Source organism: Mus musculus, chromosome 10 (genome assembly GCF_000001635.26).
Source record: "Mus musculus strain C57BL/6J chromosome 10, GRCm38.p6 C57BL/6J".
In the NCBI taxonomy this organism is placed as follows: domain Eukaryota; kingdom Metazoa; phylum Chordata; class Mammalia; order Rodentia; family Muridae; genus Mus; species Mus musculus.
The window spans coordinates 102,751,009-102,776,068 of record NC_000076.6 but is presented as its reverse complement, the minus strand read 5'-3'; the positions used below and the strand labels follow the sequence as shown (position 1 = coordinate 102,776,068).

The window sequence follows — 25,060 nt, the reverse complement described above, 5'->3', positions numbered from 1 at the left end:
CACCACCCCATCCACTCCTGGTTCCTGGCCCTGACATTCCCCTATACTGGGGCATAGAACTTTCACAGAACCCATTGATGACTACAACCATCAAAACAAGACATTATTGTGGATGCCAACAAGATCTTGCTGACAGGAGCCTGATATAGCTGTCTCCTGAGGGACTCTGCCAGTGCCTGGCAAATACAGAAGTGGATACTCACAGCCATTCGTTGGACAATGAAAGAGCAAGAGAAAGTACCCAAGGAGCTGAAGGGTTTTGCAGCCCCATAGGAGGAACAACAATATGAACTAACCAGTACCCCCAGAGCTCCCTCAGACTAAACCACCAATCAAAGAAAATACATGGTGGGAATCATGGCTCTTGCTGCATATGAAGCAGAAAAAGATCTTTCTTGAGAAAACTTTCTGAGAAGAGACATAGCTGTGATGGAAACATGGGATGTGACTGTAAGATGAGAGCAATGGGCTATCACCCAGTGTCCATGTGATCATTTTCCACCCAGCCTTGCTTGCACATACAAAGTTACTATTCTCTCTTCTGATAGTGACCTTTAGAGATGGAAAGCAATACAACCTCATTATACTCCAAAGACTGAGATAAAACAGATGCACCTTCTTGTTTCCTGAAATAAAATATAAAGAAACTATTTTACTCAACCTTTCATATTAGAAGTTGATCACTCTTGAGTGAAGCTTGAAACAACTGAAAATTCTATTGAATTACTTCTCTGTTCTAAGCCTCCACTGAAAATACTTTTAAAAGATATAATCACTCACAGGCCAGATTTAAGTGTTTGAAATTCAATTATGTCTACGTTTTCTTATGTCATATAATATTCTGCTTTGTCCTTAAGTTTTTGCCTTTGAAGAAAGACCAGTTGGTAATCTATTACTTTAAATGTTTCATTTAAATACACCGAGGCAATTGTTCAGCACAAACCTCTAATGCTTTATGAAATTGTATAACTGTCCGTGGAAGGGAATAAGTTCCTGGACTCCATGAAGCAATAAAAACCATCTATATTACTCACCTTGTCATGTCTATTGCAGCTCCATTCTTAGGGTAATCAATATGGTTGGGGCTCACAGCCTTCACACACGCTTATTAGGGTCTATGTATTTCCTGCACTGCCATTGCTAGGACAAAATTCAGGAGCTTTCTAAATTATACTACATGTTTCAAGCGACCCAGGCACTGACTCTGTGGGGCTATCAACCTCTCTCAAAAATGGAAAAAGTGGATATACTGCTTTCTGTTTTGAATTCTCCTAAGATATGTTTCTTTGAGTATCTGAACTGTCTTCTCTCCAGGCTATCAAATCTGCTGCCACATCTGCTGGACACACATCCAACAAACCTTTGGTTTACTGTGATAATTTCACTTTAGCTGATACAAGTGTAGTAACAAGATTTAAATTATTGACCGGGGCTTTTAATAAAACCCCAGTTTTTATTATTCCTTAATAAGTATCCTCAAAGCTCTAGGTTGGGATTTTGTCAAGGCTTGATTTTAAATAATTTATACTTGATAAATACTACTGAGTGAATACTAAAGTTATAATAAGATACTGATAGCATGTATAGATTTTCATTATGTTTAAAGTAACCATAATTCTGAGATTGCCTGCTACTACTGATTTGTTGTCCCTGAATGTCAAAAAGTAACATGTTAGGAATTTGAACCACTCAGAGTCTTGGTTTATTTTGGTGTATTTAGAAACTCTAAAATGCATCACTGTGGATGAATAAGCATACTTTGTTTTTTAAAAAGCTTAAAATTGATAAAATAAAATATTTTAAATGATTTGCAATGGCTTTATTTGTCTTAGAAATATTTACTCAGGTTTTCAGTATAGGGTTGAAGAAATGGCTCAATAGGTACAAACAAGGCTTGCCATGAAACGATGAGGGTCTGAGTTTGTATTCACAGATGTAGTATTACAGGTCTGAATACCAGAATCTTTCCAGCAAGATGGCAGGTGGAGTAAGGAGAATTCTGAGATGCTTGAGAGTCAGCTCCCCCAGTGTACTTCTTTGTGAGCAACAGGAAACATTTTCTCAAATAAAGTAGAAGATGAGGACCAAAACCCAAGGTTGTTCTTTAAACCCCATTTGTGTGCAGTGACACAGGTAGACCAGAACACACACACACACACACACACACACACACACACACACACACACACACACCATAAGATTAAGTCAAGGACAAAGTATTTCAGCATTTAAAGTTTCACAGTCATAGTAAAATCTAAAGCCGACTTGTCTAATTCTCGAAATAACAGTTGTGATATAAAAAGAACCACCCAAGGGTTATTGCCATAAATTCATAAAACCTATTATTCTTGGATCAGAAATTCAAGCACGACAAAGTGAGGTGATTTGTTTCTGCCAGTACATTAGGTCTCAGCTTGAAAATGGAATATTTAGAGACACTGCATGTGACTAAAACCAGTTTGACCTATTTTTACCCACATTTCTAGTGCCTGAGATTACTAAAAACTTAAGCTTAGGTTGTCTTTCCAACCAGAAACCTTACATATGAGCTTTGAATATTACCCTGTTTTCTTGCTGCATTATGGGTAGCTCCTGAGAGAAACCAATTCAAAACGAAGAAGCATTTGTGAATGAGCAGAGCACAGCCTCAGATGGGTAAGGATGGAGCTGAATGTCTTTTTCAGAGACCTGGAAGTCAGAAGATCACTTACTTCATTCTGGGGTCACACAGATAGCAGTGCGCTCCTACTCAATCGAAAGGTACAAAGATATCATTCCTATTTGGGAAGGCTATCAACTCAACTAAAGACTTTGTTTATAATTTCCTTATCTCTATTCTGTTGACAAATTCTTTATATTCATGACAAATGCAAAATCTATCCAAAGTATCCAAGGACCCAGAAAAGCTTCATTCTGCTTTGGCATCTGACTCAAGCTAGAAGTCTAGCACCTCATTATTAAAGGTAGATCAGGAAATTAATAAAGGTCTTCAAAGTCTGCTTCTTGGACACTTTTTCTACTCTCTGCCTCAATAAATGTGGACGAAGAGTTCAGAATATCTGAGATGGGAACTCTAACTAAAAAGATCAATGAAAGGGAGCAAAGAGCAAAAACAGTCAGTAGCTTTTACAATCCAGTCAGGGCTTTGACATTTCCTTGCTTATAGACCTTTCCATTTTCTGGGCCCGATTCTTTCCATACAGTTGCTATATGCAATAAAATAATTTCTCATCTAACTTACTCTTATGTTTCCCTTTTTTTGAATATTTATTTGTATCAATCCATATGTCCAAAGTCTGCTTCATTTTGTACTTCCTCATTGTTCATTCACAGATGGTCCATTTTTTCCTTGGCAGATTAAGTGGACCCCAGTATATATTGATTTGTAAGTCATCCTCTCACACAAAAATAATGCCTGATCAGCTCTTGGAAATTATTTAATTCCTGTCTCCGGTGTCTGTGGAAGCTATTGTGAGCCTATATCCTTTATATTTCATTTTTTTATTGGAGAATCTATGTACAGTAAACTTTTGATCTCCTTAGGAGGCATTTTGTGTTTCACATAACTGATCATGAATTTTCAAAATAACTTTATAGTGTTTTCTTGATTTTATCCTTAAGACTTTTCCATGCATTATGAGAAATTTTAAACCCAGGAACTCCTGGATCTCTGAGCTTTCTCTTAGTTGGGCTTGAAAATTGAATATTTCCTTCACTCTCTGAATAGAATGGGTCATGGGCTGAGTGTGTGTGCCTTTCAAAACTTAATATGAGCTTGAAATTCTATATTCTACAATGATGCTACAATCTTAAGAAGTGGTTATGATGGTAAAGAACTACAGAGTGTGCCTATAGGAAGAAAGATAAAATCCTCCTTTCTCTCCTTTCTCTCTTTGCTTTCTTAATAGTGAACACTGATAGTCCTAGCTCAACTTATGTGCATATGCACACACACACACACGCACATACACACGCACATGCACACACACACGCACATGCACACACACACGCACATGCACATGCACATGTATACATGCACATCCTTGATCCCATTTTGAATTCCATTGGCTCTCAATAGTTAAGCCAATACTTAAGCTTTTAGGGTTTGCTAGGGCAATACCCCACTTTGAGTGCCAAATTCTATTACTGAACAGTATCCCAAATATCATTGATGTACAAAAAAAAAATGTCATTCTCAAAGTGTTAATTCAAGAATGTAAATAGGACCCAGAAGGGAAGTTTCTTTCTACTGTATAATATTTGGAGCATCATTTTAGATGATCTAAGTGATTCAAAGAGACTTGAAAGGCTGGGCACTTGGATTGCTGAGATGCTTCTTTGGCTGTGCATCTGCCATAAAGGTTGAATTGGCTCAAAGTCTGAGCTTTACAAGACTGAAAATAAGAGAGTTTTCCTGTGGAATCTCTCAGTGTTAGGTGGGTAGAATCAAAAGTCAGATTAATGAAACATGCAGAATTTTGTGTATTGCACGTAATCTGTCATGAAGTTTACAACTTACTTCATGAATAATGTAATAATGCTCATAATGGTTTTTTGGTTATTATTCTAGCAATTTTGCATTCTATTTATTTATTTGGAATTTTATGCAATAAGAAAGAAGTTAGATGATTCTGTTGGCAGAAATGTATATATCACTATTACAAGGTTTTTTTTAAACATTTCTTGCATAGTCTCGAATTTGTTGCTGTACTTTGAAAATAATAAACTTTATGTAACTGGAAAAATATGAATTCCATTTAGCCAATCATATTAATTACTGGAATTATAAAAATTACTAAAATTGACTAATAGAATGTTGACTATAGTTGCTTATCAGTGAGTGAAAATTATACATTATGATTATAGATTAGACTTGATGGGATTCCAGGACCTTTCACCCACATTTTCTGATAGTTTATTATCCTAGCATATCTATTTGAACTACATTACTTCTTCAAAATTGATTTCAGTCACTGATGAACTTCAAGAGCCATGATAGTGCCTAATGGCTCCAGATATCAGTGTTCAATTATAGTTGCTGCATGGGCCTTCTCTCTGCTTTTGTTTGTAATTTTACCTACACTAGGAAGTTTAGGTTCCTTCATAATCAATAGCAGCTTCAGATCCCACTGACATTTCCTAGATAAGTTAGTGAAATCTTGCTAGCCACCTAATCCATTTCTAGTTTCTATTATGAAATATATAATTTTATCTTTTCTCAACATTTACTGCTATGTCTTTCATATTGAAATTATTTTACAATTGTTGAAATATTTTCAGTGAGGGATGTAGAGAAATAAAACTGGGAGAAGCATTTGTTGCCTCAGACCAAGAAATGGTTTGGCCACTCATCTGAGACACTCTAAGTCCCTAGGTCTCAAGACAGAAAAGGAGTTTCTCTAACCAATTTCCCCTTATTCTATGAGTCTTCTTTCTTCAGCTTTGAAAATTTTATAAATTCAGGATTATTTTGCTCATTCGTGTGAGTTAACTGTATCTTCCTACTTACAAATTCAAACTTCTTGAAAAAGAAGTTTCTTTCTTTTTCATAGTTACTCTTACGCATATATATCTTGCTTTCTGCACTTAAAATGATTAATAAATATCATCTATTAAATTTTCATTATTGTAATTGTTCTTTATTCTGATTGCATGGCTATTAATCATTTGTAGCTACCTCTTGTCTTCTGATAGAAAATATTAATTGCTATTTCATAATGGGTTAGGCAGATAAGCCATTAGAAAAAGTAGAAGTTTCCATGATTTTTTGGTGTTGTTCATTTTCAATAAATTATGTTTAAAGATTTCATTACTTCTTTAAATTCTTAAAGGTAATGTTTCTAATATAATGCCAAAATGGTACTTAACAATTTTACAATTTTCCTTACACTTATCAAAGATACCCAGATAGCCATGAATTATGATATACATTAAAATTTTATGTATATTGCCATAATGTACATGATACTTACAGAACAGTGTAATATTCTTCAAGATGTTTGAGACATAGTAAAAATACACTAAAAATTAAGCCTATGTTTGGTAATTTTCTATATAGCTCAAGGAAGCATGAATAAATTTAAAATTATATGTGGCTTCCAGTCTGGGCCAGAAATGGATAAAACCATCCAAGATCTAAAAATGAAATAGAAACAATAAAGAAATCACGAAGAGAGACAACCCTGGAGTCAGAAAACCTAGGAAAGAGATCAGGAGTAACACATGCAAGCATCACCAACCGAATACAAGAGATAGAAGAGAGAATCTCAGATGCAGAAGGAAACATTAACACAACAGTCAAAAATATGCAAAAAGAAAAAGCTCCTAACCCAATACATCCAGAAAATCCAGGACACAACAACAAAACAAAACCTAAGGACAGTAGGTATAGAAAAGAGGGAAGATCCCGAACTTAGGGCCAGTAAATATTTTCAACAAAATTATAGAAGAAAACTTCCCTAACCTAAACAAAGAGATGCCCATGAACATAGAAGAAGTCTACAGAACTCCAAATAGACTGGACCCAAAACGAAATTCCTCCAGTCACATAATAATCAAAACACCAAATGCACTAAACAAAGAAAGACTTTCAAAGTTATCTGTGAATGTAATGGTAGTATCATGAGTTATACTCTCAACTCAGGCAGTTATTCATTTTAAAATTATACCTTCTAAAGTTTAGGCTATCAATTACATACATTGGAAATAACAATAGTAATTTCACAATGCTTCATGTCCTTGATGAATTCCTCCTCCTCCGGTACAGATCTAGATAGTCTCTCTTTATTCCTTTCTCTCTCTTTTACCCACTCTACCTCTTGCCTACCCTCCCTCTTGTCTACCCTCTTTCTTGCCCACCCTCCCTCTTGTTCACCCTCTTTCTTGTTCACCTCTTCTCTGGCCCACCCTCCTTCTTGCCTACCCTCCCTCTAGCTCACCCTTTCTCTTGCTCACCTCCTCTCTTGCCCACCATCTCTCTTGTCCATCCTCTCTTTTGCTTTTCTCTTCCCTCCATGTTACTCTCCTTTTTTCCTATTTTAGATGTCTATTACAAATTGTTAAATTTCTAATTGAGCACATTTCTTTAAGTGCTGAAACTCCCTACCTTGGAATGCTGGTTCTGACATCAGATTTGCTATTGCTTCCTGTGAGCTTTAAAAGAACAAAGAATGCCTTCCACATTTAGTACTAATTATGGTTTCCCTATCTTTCTTTACATGGTCTTACTTTTGATCATTTTCTGCTATGTACTCTTGCAAGCTATGTCTTAGGGATGCAATTACCCAAATCAGATAGTTTTTAAATATATACTTGGTGGGAATATTTACATGTAGCTTTTACATATCTATGAAAAGGTACTTTGGGTTTCCTATAAATTGAATTTTGTATCACTGTTCAATATTCTAGAGACTAAAAATCTACTGCTGTTTCAATTTGAAAAGAAAACATAAGGATAAAAATAGAGGTTAATTGATAATAGCTTAATGAAAGAGACTGATGTGTTGCTGAAGTGGAAAACATATGCTAACTCTGAGATGCTTGTGAGTGTGTTTTTGACAGTTTGGGAACTGTCATGATGTTGGAAGCTTCTAGTATCCAAAACAAGATAAAGTATAGGAATATTTTGTGAACTTGTAGAAACTCCATATTTTCATAAGAAAGAAAGCCCCAGTTTCATTATTAAGATATTTTTATTCCCTAAGATCATCATATAAGCTTTATGGATTTTTAATGTAGGAATACTCTGTTTGAGTGATTTACATTGCAGCCCCACATCCCCATTAAATAAAGATAAAGCACTTCCAATGCTTTCTATGTGTTACCATTTGCCAGTCACTATTTCTGAGGCCAACTAATTTACAGATTAGTCTTGATTAAATAAAATTGCTCCCGGGGGAAACTGCAGCAATAAAAATAAATTATGTCAAAAATATCTGTTAAAATCCAAATTACTCATGAAATAACTAGGCTTCCTGGATTTGACAGACATGGTATTATGACACGAATCTATGGGGAAAAAAATCACTGTATGCTTCTTCCACTTTCCCCTGACATTTTTATCAAAGTGCACTAGAGTTTAACAAAGCCCTTTCTGTCAGTAACTCTTACATTCTGTAACTTTCAGCTGAAAATTCACCATAAATGTGAAGGCAGATCCAGCTTACTGCTTAGTTTTTCTTACATGAATGATCTAATGAGGTATTCTCAAAAGGAAAGAGAAATGGTCTAATTGAGCAATAAATCCATAAACTATCGCATTGTGCAGAGGGTTTCAGTGAGGCCAGACCTGGTGTGTGCATTTCTTTCCTTCTCTAGAGGTATCAGCACTTAGTTGATAGACTGAACGTTTTCTTTTCTTTTCTTTTCTTTTCTTTTCTTTTCTTTTCTTTTCTTTTCTTTTCTTTTCTTTTCTTTTCTCTTCTCTTCTCTTCTCTTCTCTTCTCTCTTCTTCTCTTCTTTTCTTTTCTTTCTTTTCTTTTCGTTTCTTTTTTCTTTTCTTTTTTCTCTTCTCTTCTCTTCTCTTCTCTTCTCTTCTCTTCTCTTCTCTTCATTTCTTTTCTTTTCTTCTTTTCTTTTTTTAACTTTCCACTTTACAAACTTTATTTGATAATGGACATTACTAAATTTTGTTGTCTTATATTCAGTATTTAAACTACATTTTCCAAGATGCATTGCTCCTCCCACCCCAACAAAGAAAAAAGTAGGAGAAAATTGAACTTATAAAAAATTGGAACCTTCAGTGCAGGAACACGGTAAGAACATTTAAGTATAGACCCCCTCCCCCATTTATATACATCCCCACATCCACCTTCAAAGAAGCTATTTTAAACAGAAGAACTGAATTGATAACATTGATGGAGCATGTGGACATACAAACACACACACACACACACACACACACACACACACACACACACACACACACACACATTCTCAAAGTGTGCAGCTTGGTCCACAGACATGATCAACAAAACTACAGATTTATCCTAGAACCTAAAGAACTACTTATGTAAGACATTTTGTACAACGTGACATTCCCTTTTACAGGTGACACCAAACCATGCAAGAAAACACTGGTGTGAAGAGTTACTAAATTCTGAAACTCAGACAGAGCCATAACATGAACTGTATTGGGATGTGTATCATATAGACTAAAAACAAACAAACAAACAAACAAATCAGGAAACTACATTCTTAAATAAGAGTCAGGTAACTTAAACAAAACAGAGAAACAACCAAACAAAACCAAGTGATACAACTGTGTTTACACTCATCTAGCAAATTCTAAGGACAGAGTTCTCATCTTCTCTGATATTGCTTAATCTGGAAACCTCCTGCCATGTTGAAATAAAAACAATGGAAAAAAATGAAAAAATGGGGTAGAGGGGAGCGGGAATGCTTTCAGAGCCATGTCATTTAGTGCTGGAGATCTGTCAGGGTCTCAGACCCTGGAGCAAGAGCTCTGCCTCCAAGTGTCTCCTTCAGCCCCAAAGGTTTTGGTGACTACAGGAAGTGTAAAGGCTTTGAAGAACAAACAAAACAAAACAAAACAAAACAAAACAAAACAAAAACAAAACAAATAAAAAACTAACACCCCCCCCAAAAAAAAAACCAAAACCAACCAACCAAACAAACAAAAATCAAAAACAAACCCCTCAGAAACATGTTTAGAACATAAGGATGGTCACATTTTTTGTTGTCCATTTGAGAATAAAAGGGAACAGGAATTAAAAAGAAAGAAAGAACTATCTATGGGAAGCTGATGGTGAATCTCTGTTTTTGCTCATCCTTAAACGAAAGGCCAGACATCTTTCCCTGAGCCTACTGTCATACCTTTTTAAATGGAACAGATTGTTTAATTCTTATAAAAAGAAATGCTAAAACAGAGACCGAGAGCGTGAGGGAAGAGCCCAGAATGTTCTGCCCTATAAAATGGGAACAGGAGAAGAGAGCGTGTTCTGACTACACTCAGGGAGCTTTCAATAGATGTTTTTATGAAGAAACAACGCTACCTTCGCGTCTTTCTTTTTCTTTGGAATCAGTGAAGCCTGTTTTCCCAGGAGCATATTTCTCACCTGCAGTCTCCATCACTGTTAGCTGTTCCTGTCTTATTTTTCCTCTCAGGCCACTGGTCTGATCCTCACCCCACCCCCTGAGTGTATAAAGTGTATAGAGGTGTCTGGGTGACCTCTTCCTATTAGAATTAAGGTTTTTGTAGAGTGACATCTTTAGGCAAGTCCCCTTGGCTCTTAGGAATACCACATGTGGAGAGCCTACTGCTATTGTGCTTGCTGCAAACCATAATGCTGCCAGAGTGTCAGGAGCAGGAGCTGCGGCACCCTAAGCTTCACCTACAACTGTTTCCCAAGTGTCTACCTACATCTGCTGAAGCAGATGTGAAAAATATAAAGGACAAGCTCCCTTTGTGGCAAATGCTACATATTCCCTTAACTTAGCTTCCTCAAATGGCCTCTGTGCTAATCAAATTAAAGCAGTTTCTACAAAGAATGGTTTTATACACTCATCCCAATTAGCTGTCCTTGAACTTTATGCTCTGGTAGAGAGATTATAAAGGGATGGAATCACATCATTAAAGGAAAGCCAACTCCGGTACCAGATACACAGGTCTTAAGCAATTGGTGTATTTTTTTTATTACTCCATGTGCGCCAAGGTCAATTAAAAGTCTTAAAGCACGTCGAGGGTTATTCTACAAGGGATGTTGTTAAGCAGGAAACCATCTGCATAGGAGCTTAAATTTTAGCTGGTGGGAGTTAGGATTTTTGTGATCAATGCTATTAATATTGACAGAACAGTGCTGGAGAAAAGGATGGCAACAGGAAATGTGTGAGAACACACTGCTGTGGAGTCAGGGATGCTGGTACTGGAACGTGTTTCCAAAGGAGACAAGTAGATCTTCTTTCCTGGATATCTTTGACCGACGCCTTTCAGTCTGGTGTAATGGAAATCTGTCCTACCTCAAGGAGAACTGATGATGATCTAATGTCTGGAGGTTCCTTCCAAGTCTAGCACATGACACTGAGAAGACAATGCAAAGAGTAAAATATGAGATCAAATCAATTAATGGTTTGTATCCTTCTTTTTTTTTCTTTCTTTTTTATTGGATATTTTTCATTATTTACATTTCAAATGTTTTCCCCTTTCCAAGTCTCTCCTTTGGAAACCTCCTATCCCATCTGCCCTCCCCTGCCTCTATGAGGGTGCTTTCCCACACATCCAGCCACTACTGTCTTCCCTCCCTAGCATTCCCCTACACTGGGGCATCAAACACCCTCAGGCCCAAGGGCCTCTCCTCCCACTGATATCCAACAAGGCCACCCTCTGCCACATATGCAGCCAGCGTCATGGGTAGCTCCTTGTGTATTCTTTGGTTGGTGGTCCAGTCCCCAGGAGCTCTGGGATGTCTGGCCTCTTGGCACTGTTGCTTGCTCCATGGGGTTGCAAACCCCCTCAGCTCCTTCAGTCCCTTCTCCAATTCCTTCATCGAGGACCCTTCATGCTCAGTCCAATGGTTGGCTTCGGGCATCTGTCTTTGTATTTGTCAGGCTCTGGCCTCTCAGGAGACAGCCATATCAGGCTTCCATCAACACGCAATTTGTAGCTTTCACAGTAGTGTCCTGGTTTGGTGGCTGTGTATGGGATGGATCCCCAGGTGGGGCAGTCTTCTTAAGATGTCTATTCTGACTAGCAATAGAAGAAATTGAGGGAATCGCTAACTGGACAGCTTTACCCTTAGGTAACTATAATTTAAAGATGTAAACAGAAAAACAGATCAGATAGTCATGGTTAGGAGCATTGTTCTGGCATGCAGTAAGAGTAAGGTGTGAGGCTTAGAATTCTAAAAAGGTTTTTGATTCTTCGTACGGGTCGGATTCTTCTCTGGCTTAGCAGCACATTTAGCACACTAAATATTTTGTCTGTTTTATTTTATTGACATGGGGTTTCACTGTGTAGAGCAGGCTGGCATTGAATTTGTACTGATCCTCTTCTTTTTGCTTCCCAGTGCTGGATTACAGCCTAAGCTTCTACCACCTGTAGAAACTTTGAAAGCTTCTCAGAGAAGCCTCCAAACCCAATGCTTTGTTCTCCTGTGGCGCAACCTGTCTCAACTCACTTCTTTCATTGCTACCTTTGCTTTGCAATACACTGAGTGGTTGTTTCAACACCCTGAGAGCACGTGAAATTATTTGGAAAACATACACCAGGCTGACTTCACTGTTGCTGAAATATGGTACGTTGTGTTTACTCTTCATGTTCTTCAATAAGCTCGAAGCTCTGAAATCATGTTCTCACTCCTCATTCAGTCTTCAGGACTGCAGGTTAAAATTAACCCCATTTGCAGAAGAAATGGCATTTTTCTTGCCATTGCAAAAGAAAACTGAAGCTCTTAATGTTTTCAAAGCAGCAAGGATCCACTTTTATGCTGGAGAAGATTCAAATTTGCAATCCCAAACTGGCACAATGGTGTGTCACATTTTCTGCAACCTGCTGAAAAGGCTGCAGCTGTAACAGCCCGGCCACATGCTGAAATGACCACTGTTGCTTCTCCTGGATGCTGCAGTGCTAATGGTTTAAGTGTCTGTGTTCCATTTACTTGCCACAAGTCAGTTTCAGAGAAAATTTAAAATCTGTATGATGACAACTCTGTTTAGTTTTCTTCCTATTGGGCATCTATAGATACCTTTAAATATGAAAGACAAACCAAACACATTCCTGTGCAGTTCAAAACTCTCTCTCTCTCTCTCTCTCTCTCTCTCTCTCTCTCTCTCTCTCTCTCTCTCTCCCCCTCCCTCCCTCCCTCTCCCTCCCTCTCTCTCTCTTTCTTACACACACACACACACACACACACACACACACACACACACACACACGCAAGCCCAAGTGTACACATATACATGAGTGCATTATGCTTGTTCTTTCCCCTACTCTCTCTTACCTCTCCCATACTCCTAGCAATTCTTCCTCAGGTCTTTCTCTCATATTCATAGAATTTTGTTCTGTTTGTGACACACTGATTTTAATCAGACCTGCCTGTGCTGCTATAGGGTTAGAACTATTCATTGGTATCTTGTAGGCTCACCATTTGATAACCAATGAAAATGATGACCTTTCTCCAGAGTTCATCATGTGCTAATAATTCTACATGGAGATATTGGGTCCTTTGAGGTCCTCCCTAAATCACTATTAGTTGCTAAGCAAAGAAATCTTGGGTGGGCCCAATGCAGTCAAACACAGCTTCTTTGAGATCATTTGCTCTGCCTGTGTCATGCCAGGGAGATAGCAGTTTGCATCCTCTCTCTCTCTCTAATCTAGTTCTTAACTTTCTGTTTCTTCTGTAATCCCCACCAGCCTTAGAATGAAAATATACATGTCCTGTTTAGTGTTGAGCAATCAACCATTGTCTACACTGAGCACAGTGAACAGCCACGGTGACCCTCTCTGCCTCTGAAGATCATCAGCTAATATTGACTCAGGAGTGCAAATGAAGCAGGGGCCATGAACAGAGGCTTGGCAGCTACATGAGTACAAACAGAAATGACACACTAGGATCAGCTTCCGGGAGACAGATCAACTTTACTCAGGGTGAATCAAGGGTTGTATAGTTTTGGGAAATGGGGTAGAAATATCTAGGGTGGGCAAAGGTTATTGTCTAAAGGCTAAGGTACTGTGATACCTCATTTGCACAGGGAGGCATTACAGGAATATCAGGTGATTGCTGAACAGATTTTTATCAGGAGAAACGAAACTGAATCTATTATCTAACTAAGGCTATAAGACATTCTGAAGATGGACGGTCCATGGGTTCCGGGATCCCCCAGGAAACCCCCCTGACAAAGGGAGTGCATCATTTGGCCCTACCTCAGGGGTTTCTGGTCATATCAGACCTAGGCCTTAGCAACACAGCTTTCCTACAAGCTATGAATTTTTGCATAATTGCCAGCTGAAAAAAATTTCTCTAATTAAGGGCGAGAGCAGATTTTGTCAATGGTATTAGCTTAAAGTTTACACTATGTTTTGGTGATATGTTAATTTAGCTAAACTACAAAGTGAGGTTCCCTCCTAGGGCCTATGAACTTCCTAGCCATAGATTTTGGCTGCGTTTTGAGTACCAGAGACACATTCTCTCCAGCTAATACATTATACATCATATATCACATATCATACTATATGTTATATTCCTATGTCCTATGTCATATGTGGCATATCATATGTTATATTTATATATTATATACTGTATATTATGTGTTATACTTTATATGTTACATGTTATACACTATATTATATATTGTTTATTATATCATATATCACATATCACATACTACCTATTACATATTATATGTCATATATTATAGGTAACATATCATATCTTTCTAATTATATATATTAGGATTCTCTAGAATAACAGAACTTTAAAAATGAATATATTTATGTATATAAAGAGGATTTATTAGAAGGACTTATAGACTGCAGTTCAGCAAATTCAACCTGACTACTGTTGTAGATTTGATCTAATGTTGCTTATATTATGTTAATTTTGTCTCCAAATTTGCATGAGAATCCCCACTTAAGACTCTGAGGGACCCTGTTCCCAGTTGGTTCTGATTGGTTAATGTAGCTGCAGCTGGCAAATGTTTGGGCAAGGAGATAGAGGCAGGACTTTAGAATTCCTGGGCAAGGGAATGAGGAAGGAGAAGAAGGGGATAACCACCATGTAGGGGAAGAAGAGAAAACATCTCACCTGAGAAGTGCTGGACAGCCAGCCAGCCAACACATAAGAGCTGGGGAAGAGCAGCCCCAGCCCCCCAGCCCCTCACTCCGTCTAGGGCAACAAAGATGGAATATAGATTTAGTAAGATATAACTCAGGAATATCAGAAGGGAGTGTGTTAGCCACATAGGGGTTTGGAAGTGGCTCAGCCAATGAGTTGTTTAAGGCATTTTAAAATATGAGGATGCATGTGTGTGGCTTTCATTTGGGAACCCAGAACACTGGGGCAGGTAGCGAGCAATGCACCACACACTGCTGCTGCTGGGTGTTGCATCTTTGGGTAATGCTACAGCTGGTTGTGAGTGGACAGTCCATGTGTCTGGTAGTTGTTCAGTTTACAAGGCTGGATGCTTCTGATGGTCTTCAGTGTCTGCTTGCATCCCAAAGAAATAGATTTCAGTGTCAGTGAAGGGATGGACATGCTAGCAAGATGAGAGCAAAAGACTTTGTTTTCCATGGCCTTATATAAGCTTCCAGCAGAATGTATGGCCCAGATTAACTTGTGTTTTGCAGTCTCAAGATCCAAACTAAAGGTCTGTATTCTTAACTCAAAGATCCAGATTAAACTGTAGTAGATTCCTACTTCAAATTAAGTAACAAAATCTATTTTGGATTCTAGTTCTAGATGTAGTCTAGATGATAACCAAGAACAGTCATATATATGTGTGTGTTTGTTTGTATGTGAGTGTACCCCTATATTTGTCACATATATATTTGTATATATGTATTTATAGCTGTATCTACTATATACATATTTATGCTGTTTATATATATATATGCATATGTATATATATGCATTTACATAAAACCATGTTTTTACTCATCTTTTTGTTGTTGGGAAACTAACCTAATTTTATTACTTGGCTATTTTGAACAGTCATATTTTATTATGTAATTATTTTTATTATATTTTCAATAGACTTTAGTTGTATATTGTAGAAATTCAATTTTCAATGCTTTTGAGGAACTTCTCTGCAATTTTTCCCCCAGTGGCTGAACTAATTTATACCCTTACAAACAAGGTATAAAAATGTGTTTCATCCCGCATATTCACATTTGTGGTTTTCTATCTCTCAGCTAAGCTTATCATGAGAGATAGGTTGATAATACGAAATCAGAATTATTAGAATCACTGTATTCTAGTTACAACAACCTGACCTCTAAAAGCCACAGTTACTCTTCTGTGTGGGAAACAAGACCCTTAGTAAAAAGTTCAAGATAGTAACAAAGGTGAACAGTTTTGAATATAAACTTGAAGAAGTGGGTATCAACCTGGTGAAAAGGCAAAATGGCTGGTACTCCAAACTGGCACAGTATACCTTTTTCCATGTCCCCAAATACTATACTTTTGTTAATTCTTTGAAAATTTCACACAACATAGTTTAATCTTTTTCAATCCCCCTCAATTTCTTCTAATTCTTCTACATGTACTCCTTTGTTTCTGTGTTGTTTCTCTTTCTTCCTCCCTGCAATATAATTTTTAATAGTTGTTGATTGCAGTATATCAGTGTGCTCATTTCCCCTTAGAGTGATAGACTCTTTGGCTGATCTGGTTTAGCCCCACCATCAGATCCCCCATCCTTCTGAAGCTTGAGATTCCTTTTCGTTTTTCTGATACATGGACTTAGTCATGAAGTAGGTTTTCTGCAAATTCTCCACCCTACAATGAACTGAGGGCACCTGGACTATAGGGCACCCACTCCTTGCTCTGGAGACAAAGGCTTTGGGACCCAAGGTTGTGTAAGATTAATTTTTAAAATATTTTTAAAGATTTACAAAGGTGTATTCTGTATATAAGATTATTCCATGTGTATACAAGGGTATGAATCCAGAAGAGAATGTCTCCCATGGAGCAGGACTTACAGATAGTTATGAGCTGCCAGACATGGATGTTGGAGCTGAACTTGGTCCTCCATAACAGACCTGGCTGTTCATCACTAGACCATCTCTTTAGCCCTCTTTACTGTTAGCACCTCATCCCCCAAATGGACCTAATTAATTAACTAATTAATTTGTTTAAAAAAAATGAGATTGTGTCACTTGTCTAGCTAATTGGTGTCTCAGTAAACATTTCTCAAGGACCAATTTATGGATCAAAATTAGTCTACAGAAGTATGATAGACAAAGAATTGGGGAAATTGCTAAATTACACAAATGAAAGTGCATCTTTACCAATTTTGGGATTTTCTAAACAAAGTAAAGCTCAGAACCAGCTCAATGGTTAAAAAAAAATTGTATTCTCTTCTTACAATTTTTAATTATGAAAGGGTGTAGTTATATAGCTTCTAAATATATTTGTAAAAGCTGTTTTATAAGAGATTCTAGAAAATCAAATATTACTTTTTCTTATTTTTTATCTCAACCCTAGAAAAATAAAAGCAATTTGAGTTATTATTATGAATATTGATAGACAGTAAATGAAAGTTTGTGTCAGTTTTATTTCAAATGCCATTGTCTAAATGTGGCCCATTTTAAGAGGCAGAGACAAGTGAATTCCATGAGCTGAGTGGCCATCCTGTATAGCCTAAACAGAAAACTCAGGGTTAAGTTTGGGATTCTACCTCCAAATTATGATGGAGAACTACTGAAAAAAATAACCAGTTTGTACCCCAGCCCTCCATATTCACATAGGCAGACAATTATGCATGTATACATAAAACACTCACCTCCCCACCCCACCCCACCCCACAGATATGGTCGGGAATTTATGGAGAAGACCAAAATTTCAATATATTTTCTTCATCTCTCTTACTTCAAAAATTCAGTTTTATATGTCAAATGGAATATAGTCATTTAGTTAGCACATGTTAATCCAAAATCAGTTAGTATAATCAGTATGTTATAAAGTACCAAAACAAATTGTAATCCAGATGGGAAGAAAGACATGCAAACATACATTTGTGGTATTTCTGTCTCATTTAACTATGTAATTGTGGCTGAGCATTGGAAATGCTTTCAGAATCATACTCTATGAAGGCAATATTAAGGATGTGGAGTTGACACTGGGAATGTAGTTCTGCATAACGTTCTTCATGGAGAAGCTTTGTGAAACATTGACATTTCCCCTGGAGAATAAACAGCAGAATGTTTCAAAAGGCAATACCCTCAAACATATAACGCAGTGATATTTCAACTGGGGACTTCCATTCCATATGCCTAGAACACTCAGCCATCTTACTACATTTTGGGGAAGCTCAAAAGTTCAACACAAAAGACACAGTAAATGTAGTAGTTAGTTATACATATCTGTAACCAAAATACCCAATAAAAATTACTTAAGAAAATAAAATATTTTAGCTCATGGTTTGTAGGATTACTATCTATCACAACAGGAAAGGTATGACACACCAACTCCTGTGTCTGTGAGAACATGCAACAGAGCATTCTCACATCACAGCAGACTAGGAAGCAAGGAGTGATTAGAACTAGGTAGTAGTTCTAACCTTTAAAGACCTACCCATAATCCCTAATTTACATTAGGTAGTTCCCACCTCCAAATATTAACATGAACTCCCAAAATATAGCCAATGCTGAACAACAAGATTTAACATATGGAAAGATTGGGGACACTTGCGAATTAAATGATGACCATAAAAATTACATCAAGCCAAAAGACAACGTAGGGAGTAGAACCTGGATACAAAGGGAGATGAAAGAGAGAAAGCACTTCTGTGGTAAAGATGGCTTGTTTTCTGATTTAATTTTACTTCAAATCCAACAGAGCTGGGGCACATCTAGCCACAATGATATTTCAGAAATAGTTGCCCAAGGGTAGTACTTTATAATTTGCACTTGAAAGTAGTTCCTAGATAATCCTCATGATGCTCTTCTAGGAATATCTATTGAGAGTCACTAGAGCAGAAAATAAAACCTCATAACCAATTTAGGCCCAGTTAATGACAGTTTTACATTCCTGGATCATCAATATAAGCTGTCAAGGTTCAGGCTAATAAGCTGTAATAATGCCTTCAACTCCATAATGCTCAAATCAGTAATGAGATTTCAAATATGACATATGAAGAAAAAGTGCATTACATCTCAAAACCAATGATCAAAAATATAAGAGTTCAGATTGTATATTGTGGGAAGAATATGAAAAAAATGGAAAATTTTATATAGTGCTGGTAAGCATGCAAGTTGACACAACTCTTTAGAAAGATGTTGCATTTGGCTATTAATTGACCTCTAAGAAGTCTTCCTCACTTAGAAGCAGCAATTTTAATCCTGAAATATTTCCTAGACGATCTGACATGACTGTGCATATAGAGATCACTCACTGTATGGTAGGGAATGTTTATCCATTATGTCTACTATCTAACATCTATCAATGTATTCATGAGCACACATATGAATGCAACAATACAAACATAAATCAATAAGTCACCATGCTTGCAGGGTCTGTGAGATGGCTCAGTAAGCAAAAGGTCTTACCATGAAAGCCTGGGTTGAATTTCTGAGCCTCTGAAGGTAGCAGAAGAGAACTGACTCCAAGAAGTTATCTTCAGCCCTCCACTTGTATGATGTGGCACTGACACAAGCACATATGGTAAGTATATTTTTTAATATCACTGTATTTGGGATTATGTGAGAATATGTTTAGTTAAGGAGCATTAAGAATAAGAGGTCAACATGAATAAATCTTAAAAGCAAAATATTTAAGAAAAAGTTAATGCTCAGTGCTTTCTAGTGTGCCCTGGTGCTATGGATTCTGCTCCACGGTAAGGGAGGTACATGCTGGCACATGCGTTCTGCTTTGAGCATTGCTACAAGGAGAATTCAGTGGAGCAGGGCCCTGGTGGCAGTGGCTTCAGAGGATGTGGCTATAAACTTCAGGAAGGAAAAGTAGGCTTTGCTGGAACTTTCTTGGAAGAGTGTGTACCAAGATATGATTCTGGGAACTGGCTGGAACATTGCTGCTTTAGGAAACAAACGACAACATCAGCATGTTGAAGGCCTTTATTTCAATGCCAGAAGAAATCTAAGACACTGTGTATGTTACCCTGCATGTGAACTACACAAGCCCCAGAAATAACCGATATAACATTTTTTCTCAATTATTAAAAGAAATATGGGGACTCACATTGAGATTAGACCTTGAAAATGAAAGAAGCTCTCAACCTCCAATTTTATTTTAGTGGGTTTCTGACCCCAAAAAAGAAATTGATAAGTCTCCATCTCCTTTGGATCAGCTAAGGTGAGTGTTGCATTATCTCCCATAGGTAACGAATATAGACCCTTGTCATCTGGAAGCAGTTACCAAAGAGGTGATCTGCTGACCCTCAGCTTCCCATGAAAATCAGTGAGGATCATGTCACTCATGGGGTAATGATCCAGGAAATAAGGCCAGCTCTCATAATTTAACTCCAAGACCCAGCAACTAAGGAAGGCCATGAATTTGGCCTTTCTCTAGGCTGCTGAGGTTAAACAAACATCTTCTAACAAACTAAGTAAAGAATCTCCTAAAATGCATGTGTTTGTGTGCACAATGTGCATTATAGATACACATAGGATGGCATATGCCAGATAATGGAAATAATAAACCCTGGTGTCATTGAGAAATGACAAAACATAAAAATGCATAGGAACTCATATCATGTCAGTAATTCCTTTTTCTTAGCTTGGTGTTTAATATATGGTTGTGATATTGTCACCTGAACATGCCATTTGCTTAATTCAAAAATGTTAATGGCATAAGTGTAATCATGGCTCTGTTTCTTTTGGTACAATCCCTTTTTTCTTTTTCATTGAAAAATAATTTTTCACGCACTATATGTTCTGATTGTATTTTCCCCTCTTTCAATCCTCCCCTAATTGCTTCCACCCACCTCCCCAGCTTCACTTCCTTTCTCGTTCTCTCTTTTAAAAGGCATGTAAACAAAACTAATAAAAATAAATTTAAGAAATTGTTACACACACAAAAACAAACTCCTTCAAACACATAAAATTGGAAACCATAACATACACAAAAAGTCAAATAAGAAAATACATGACCAAAGCAACGAGAGAGAAAAACCCCACGAAAATACCATTGTGGTGGTTTGAATAAAAATGGACTCCATAGACTAATAAGAAGTGTCATTGTTGGAGGTGTGGCCTTATTAGAATAGGTATGGTCTTCCTGGAGGAAGTGTGTCACTGGGGATGGACTCTGAAGTTTCGGAAGCTCAAGCCCATTGTCCCTCTCTTGTTGCTGCCTGCTGATTCCAGTGTAGAATTCTCAGCTAACCCTTCAGCACCATGTCTGCCTGTGTGCCACCATGCTTCGTGCCATGATGATAATGAACTATACCCATGAACCTGTAAGTCTTCCCCTATTAGATATTTTCTTTTAGAAGAGTTTCTGTGGTCATCCTGCCTCTTCCCAGCATCAGAAACCCCAAGAGAACCTTTAAATTCATGTTGTGTTGACTCTGTACCGCTTGGCATGGGGCCTACCCTGTAGTATAGTTAGTATATTCAGTGAGACCCCACTGGAGAAAATCAATTTATCCTTTGCAAGTGGTATTAATGGCAGAAAGCATCTTGGTTAGGAGTTGGAGCCCTTGTTCATGCCCCCTGTAAGAGTTTGGACCCTATCTGGCTTGATCCAGTATAGGCCTTGTGTACATTGTGAGTTAATATGTAGTCAGTCCTATTTTTTTTTAAATAGGAATTCATTTCATTTACATTTCCAATGCTATCCCAAAAGTCCCCCCACACCCTCCCCTACCTACTCCCCCACCCACCCACTCCCACTTCTTGGCCCTGGCGTTCTCCTGTACTGAGGCATATAAAGTTTGCACAGCCAATGGGCCTCTCTTTCCAGTGATGGACAACTAGGCCATCTTTTGATACATATGCAGATAGAGACATGAGCTCAGGGCAGGGGGGGGGGGCATTTTCATGATGAACCATAAAAGGAATAACTTCTGTAAGACTCCAAATAGATTATGCTTTAAAATAAAATCTAAAAATATTATTGATTTAGCAGTTGTCCTAGTTATTCTTGGAAGAGAATAGAGAATTATCTTACAATATCTCAAAGTGTAAGATATTGCAGCAGAAACTATATTTATGTTTCATAAAACAGAAATTTGCACCCAATATTTTAAATAAAATCTTCAGCCAGAACAAAAAAGCTGCATATGTTAATTATTATAATCAAACTTATTTAACTCAGTACAGTTTAGTACACTGTTTGTTTTCTTTAATTTAAGATTGGCACCTTAAAATGAAGAACAATAATAAGGTATTAGCTAAATGAGTTTTGCAAGTAAGCAATTTAAATTATGTGTTCAGCTTTTAAGAAATTTAAATTACTATTGAGAAAAGACTTAAACCAAAATTTCATAATAGCACATCTGTATTTTTCTCGGCACTTAGGCATTCTGGAAAGCATTTAAACAGAGAACATAATAAAAGTATGTTTCATTCTGGCTTTGGGAGTTGTTATGTGATGTATCAGAGTTACTAAGGACTCAAGGTGAAGAGTCCTAACAAATCCCAACTACCTCTGATCCATAAAGACAGAGGCTATAAACACATTATCTTAATTGCACATTTAGAGAAAGTCTTTTATCAGAATGAGATATTACTATTTGCTATACCATAAAAAGCAATCAGACCTGTGGACTACAACTGTACCTATATTCAAATCACTAAAAAAAAATCTCCAAGGTATTTTTAGAAATACATGGTAATTACAATTCAGCTGTGAATAATGTTTCTCTGAATAAAAATCTAAAAATGGAACTGGGTTGTAATGTTATCAGACCCTAATAAACATATATTGTTAGAAGAGTCAGTATAAATAGCAAAAAGATATAGCCTAATGTCTTAGGTCACAGCCTGGAATATGCCATATCATTTACAGAAGAAATCTGGCTAGTTATGCTATCATTTGAAGTGTTTATCAGTTACTTATTGATATACCTGATCAACACTGCAAGATTGTTAAGAGTTGGAAAGCCTGCTTGTTACATTCCATCAGCTAAATAGTTTCCTTTCAGATATGTATGTGCAGAGTTCTTTTTCACAAAACCAATTAATATTGTTTTAGCATAGATTCTACATTGACACATAAGGTTGTTATATTTCTTGTATTGTCAATAGCAAAAACTTATTAGATGCTACTGTTTTAGTAGAGGTAAATGTGGTTTAGTAGTTTAATAGACTAATACTTTAGTATCAAGTGATTGTTTTAAGTGACTAGCTCTTCTTCTAGAGAAAAGAAATTACAGTACAAGAATTCTCCTATGAATTCGTTGTGAGAACAGAGTTCACAATTCAAGTCATTTACCAAGGAAACAAAAAAATTAAAAATATACCTAGGTGGAGTTATACATAGATTTTAGGGGCTTTTCAAGTATATGCTCAAAGAACTGAGAATATGTGAACTGAAAATATAAAAATCTAAAGTAAAAAAATGAACAAATTATTTATAAAAATTTACCTTACTTTTGAACACTTTAACACATTATTTGTAGATTTTTCCCAAGTAGCCTTGTAGCCTCAATAGAATTTCTGACAGTTGTAATGCTTATTTTGTCTATTTATAAACACCCATAATTCAAGACTTAAAGAAAAACAAATAGGGCATAAAAATGTTAAAACAGATTTTGTTAGAGACACAAAAAATGTTTAAATACATTTAAGAGGAAAATAGTTATCCCTAGTTTTTCCCATTAAAATTCAACCAGGATATGTTGGAGGCTAAGTACTACATTGATGTGTAAATTATGCAGAATATACTACATAACGCTTTCATGCTACGCACATAATTCTTAATACAGTAATAGCCATTATTTTCATGAGACAGAGGCACCAAAATGGTCCTCCCCTCCTCCCTATGTGAACAATTTAGAGCACTCTATCTCATTATGTAATAGAAGCTCCTCTCGTCTGAGCACTTTACAGAGGCAATGGTGAAGAACAGCACATCTCAAATTAAACTAATGTATAAGAGAGCTAGCTATTCTGGAGTGAGGAATCAACCATGTGACTTCTCAAACAAGAAAACAACAAAGCAATTGTCAAATTGCGAGAATCCCAAATTAGTTCCATCTATATGGGTCTCTCCTTTTGACATCAGCATTTTAGGCTGGATAATACTTTGCTGTGGAGAATTATCTAGTGCAGCTTTGGAGGCCCGAGCAGCATCATAAATGCATATAATAGATGCCAGGGATACTGCCTAGTTTCATGGCCTTAGCCTAGCTCCAGAAATTGCAAAATATCCCCTAGGAAATGAAATCGTTTCTGCTGGGAATTAACACTTGTTATAAAGACACCTAAATCATAATGATATTTGTGGTGGTTTGATTAAGAATGTCCCCCACAGGTACACTGAACACTTAGGGAATGTCATTATTTGAACGAATTAGGAGGTGTGGCCTTATTGGAGGAAGTATGTCACTGGGAATGGGCTTTGAGGTTTCGAAATAACAAGCCAGGCCCAATGGACCGTTCTTTCTATTGCTTGTGGATTCAGACGTAGCACTCTCAGCTACTTCTCCAGTACCATGTCTGCCTGCAGGCTGTCATGCTCCCTGCCACTGATGGCAACGGACTAAACCTCTGAAATTGAAAGCAGGTCCCAATTTAACGGTTTCTTTTATAAGAAAATATTACCGTGGTCATATTATTTCTTTACAGCGATAGACCGCGGACCAAGACAGTGCTCATATCGAGTAAACTTGATTAGTGTTCTCATAATTAACATCAAAATCTAATAGCATCATGAAGACATCCATGGAATACTCATGGAATATGCTGTATAGGTAGGAAGAATGGAGTAGTTACTATGATGGTTTGTATATGCTTGGTTTAGGGAGTGGCACTATTAGGAGGTATGGCCTTGTTGGAGTAGGTGTAGGACTGTGGGTGTAGGCTTAAGACTCTCATCCTAGTTTCCTGGAAGCCAGTCTTCTACTAGCAGCCTTCAGATGAAGATGTAGAACTCTCAGCTCCTCCTGCACCATGCCTGCTTGGATGCTGCCATGTTCGTGCCTTGATGATAATGGACTGAACTTCTGAATCTGTAAGCCAGCCCCAATTAAATGTTGTCCTTTATACGACTTGCATTGGTCATGGTGTCTGTTCACAGCAGTAAAACCCTAATTAGTACAGTTACTGACTACATCAGCGTTTGTTGAAATACTGAGGATTCTACAATTGAAATTTTGATTTTTTCACTTGATTTAGCAGGATTATTCTTCATTTTTTTATTTCTTCATAAAATTTAACTTGGCGAAATGTTGGTAGAGTCCCACACCTGTAAAGCCTCTGAACCCA

General features: G+C 37.2%; 1 pseudogene; it reads right to left on the bottom strand.

Annotated features, from left to right (window-relative positions):
- Positions 1–10,089, bottom strand: part of Gm5175 — a 53,983-nt pseudogene extending 43,894 nt beyond the window's left edge.
- Positions 10,090–25,060: the final 14,971 nt, after the last annotated feature.